We start from the raw sequence: 4,168 nt of genomic DNA, 5'->3' as shown, positions 1-4,168 counted from the left end.
ATAAAAGATCTTCTGAAGGTATCTCCATCCCTGATCTCAAGATGTACTATAGAACCACACTAATAAAAATGGCATGGTACTGGCATAGAAATGGACAGATGGATCAATGGGATCAAATAAAAAATCCAGAAATAAAACCACATACCTATGAATACAAGATTTTGACAAATAATCCAAATTCATAGAATGGAAAAAAAAGATAGCATCTTCAACAAATGGTGCTGGTATGACTGGATGCCTAATTATAGAAAAATGAATATAAACTCTTATTTATCACCCTGCACAAAAATAAAGTCCAAGTGGGTTATAGACCTCAACATAAAGCCAGACACACTAAATCTGTTAGAAGAAAAAGTGGAGAAGAGCCTTGAACTCACTGGCACATGAGACAACTTCTTGAACAGAACACCAACAGCTCAGGCTCTAAGATCAACAATTAATAAATGGGACCTCATGAAACTGAAAAGCTTCTGTAAGGCAAAAGACATGCTCAAGAGAACAAAACAACAGATTGGGAAAAGATCTTCACCAACCCTATATCTGACAGAGGAAGGATAGCAGGCTACCAAAAAGAGACTTGATACCCTATGAGCGGGAAGAGGTCGCCCTCAGTCACAGTCATAGGGGAGGGGAGTAAGGGGAAAATGAGAGGGAGGGAGGAATGGGAGGATACAAGGGATGGGATAACAATTGAGATGTAATATGAATAAATTAATAAAATATACTAAAAAAAGAAAAAGGAAAAAATAATATCCAAAATATATAAAGAACTCAAGAAATTAAACACCACCAAACCAAATAATCCAGTTAGAAAATGGGTACAGAGCTAACAAGAGGAATCTTAACAGAGGAATATTGAATGGCCAAGAAACACTTAAAAATGCTCATTATCCCTAGGCATCAGGGAAATGAAAATCAAAACAACTCTGAGATTCTATCTTACATCTATCACAATGGCTAAGATCAAAAACTCACATGACAGCACATGCTGCTGAGGATGTGGAGAAAGGTTGCAGTCTTTGTGCAGGTTTCCCAGTTTTAATTTGAGGAATGGAAGTGTTGATTCACATCCTCTCTTAATGTGCAGAAACCGACAGAAATGTTACCACTCCCACGTTTTTACCCGCTCTGAAGGCTGCACAGTCCTGTGCGCATTCTCCTGCTCCCACCCTTTGTCTAAGTGGTGTCAGCTGTGTTGATCTCTTCCTCTTGTAGTTTTACTGTTGGTTTTTTATGACATCATATTTTCTTCCTCAATTCATTTTCTTATTGTTCACTATCTAAATTAAATATTGTTTTTTTCTGGACTCTTCATATTTCTTTCATTATAATGCTCCTTCGCATTCTTTTAAATACAACTAATACGCGAAAACATCCTGAGCTTACATTGCCAGCTCACACTGTTTCTCTTACAGGCAGTCAAGTACACGAACCTTCCACTTGGACAAGTTATCGCTAGAATGAATTCAATTGTATTGAAGGTCAAATCCTTGATGAATGGATTCAGGCCATTCAGGACTTAGTCCTAAACTGGAAGGAGCATTGCCTACCTTCACATATAGCACACATCTGATCTACGTCTTAGATGTGTGAAGACTGTGATGTGTGATATTTCACTGTGGTTCATCTTTGACTAAACACTTTTCTCTAAAAGTTTAGTTCTTTTCTCCAATCGTCTCTCCACTGATAACTTCATCGTTTGTGTTGTTCATTAATAAGGTAGTGACTTTTCAGAGATTAATTACCCAGTTCTTCAGAAAAACTCCTTATTACTATCCGGTTGTTCTTAAAGTCTAATCTCATTAACTTCTGCTATTTTCTATGCTACACTTGTTGTGTGCGGTTTATTCTGTTTGTAGCACATGTCCTGATGGTTAAGGTGTAGATTTCTTTCTTTCTGGGAATGATTTTTAGATTTATTTAATCAGGAACCAGGGTTGTTTATTTACTAAGAACTTCTCTGCCTAGCACATGGTCTCTGGATTGCATGAGAATCATTCTCTCTCTCTCTCTCTCTCTCTCTCTCTCTCTCTCTCTCTCTCTCTCTCTTTCATGCTGGGGGCATGGCTCAGCAGTTAAGAGTGTTTACTGCTCTTCCAGAGGACCCAAGTTTACTTCCCAACACACACACCAGGTGGCTTGCAACCACCTATAGCTCCAGCTGTAGGGTATCTGATGATCTGATGCCCTCTTTTGGTCCAAACCCGCACCCACATATGTACAGTACACTTACACTCACTCACACACAATACACACACAGACACACACACTCACACACATGCATACACACACTCACACATACATACATACATATACACATATAAACACACAAATACATACATACTCAGACATGCATATACAGACTCACATACATATATACTCACACATACATATACACTCATACATGTACATTTATATATAAACACACACAGATTCATTTATACACACTTTCACATACATACTGACACACATGTACACACATACACACATACTTACATACATATACACTCACACATAAACTCACTCATGCATTTATACACACACTGACACACAGAGACACATTTATATACACTCTCACATACACACTCACACAATATACACACACACAAGTAAAAATAATTTAAAAATCTAAGAGGCATTCATTTTGACTAAAGAGATATTTGATTGGAATGAGAAAAATAAAAAATTAAGTTTGACCAAGTTTTGGGTACCAGATACTTTTTTACTACTATGGTATTAACACTCCACGAAGAGAGAAGCAAACAGTCATAAGCATCACAAAGAAAATTATCAGGAGGCAAAAGTGCTCACTGCTTCACATTGAGTCGTTTCCTTATGTGAGAAGAAATTACTTTTGAGATTTTCTTATAAAGAAAAGCAGACAAATAACATTTTTTGTAAAATGATTCACATAACTATTTCTTACACTTAAGAAGTTCTCAAACTTTTCTTAAAATTGTTCCCAGAATTTGAGATGATTTGAAGGAAAATGTTGCCTTAGGAGATAATGTGCCACTTGCCATTAAACACAGGCCCTTGTCATTGGGTAAAGAGATAGCCACAAAAAAATAACAAACATGATTTGATTTTTAATGGAGTAGTCAAAATGAAATTCAGAAGTCCTTAGAAACAGCCACTGAGGATCTATCTATGAGCCTCGGGTTGAGAATAAGTGGTTCAGACCCTTCTGCAGCAAGGGGGACGCACATCAGGATTTTTCACACTGTTTTCCTGACATGTTGAGTTGCTACAGGCGTTCTGAAAACAAGGAAATCTACTTTATCAAATAATGAAGTTTGAAGTGCCTGAGGTAAGTCATCGTCACTTTCATATGTTTTATACAAAAGAGTTAAAACCAAGTCCTGCTGCTTACAGTGTTTGAAAAAAATCTCAGTTTTAAACAAACTCTGGGGCCATCTGAACATGGCTAGTGCCCCAATGTATAAAAAGTGGTCGTTAAACTGGAGGGCCATTAAGTAAGTTCAGAAAATGCTGTGTATAAGGTATAAAGATTATTGACCTCAGGAATTTAAAAAGAGTGTTTTATGGTTATGTGCCTTGGTATGTGTACATGTATACATGTGTGTGCATGTGTATGTAAGCAACTCCTTTGCTGCTGATGACACTCAGAAGTCTACATGTGTTAGGAAGGCCTTCCAACACTGAGCTCTTCCCCAGCCAATCTTTGAGAGTTTCATTTTGTGGGTGTGTGTCTTGAAGTTCTAGTGGAAGTCGAGTGTTTACCTGTGATTTAGTGAAACTTCTGGCTATAGACAGTTTTGTTTGTTTTGTGTAAGGCACCAGTCAATAGACAAGCATTTATTGGCAATGATACAATTTAGAAACCATTGCTAGAGATAGTGAGAGTATAAAATGTCCATATATAATATGTGTGGTATTTCTTTCAACATTGAGTTCTCTGGAAAAATAGTATGGGCTCTTAATTCCCAGACATCTCTGTAGCCCTGCTTCCTTCTCCAATAAAGTGAGATCACTGAAGCTGTCCTGATGAAATTATCATATTGACTTATTATCGTACAAATCCTTCAATGAACAAGGTAAAACTAAAGGAAGCTGCTTATGAAAACAATGTCTAGCAACTAATTTTTTATTAAAACATCAAATACATATGTTTAAGAACTAATCAGTAAAAATTCAAAACCAGGGA

Source organism: Acomys minous (assembly GCF_964271855.1).
Source record: "Acomys minous genome assembly, chromosome: 13".
NCBI classification, from domain to species: Eukaryota; Metazoa; Chordata; class Mammalia; order Rodentia; family Muridae; genus Acomys; species Acomys minous.
The sequence above is the reverse complement of the archived record's forward strand: the minus strand, read 5'-3'. Positions refer to the sequence as shown.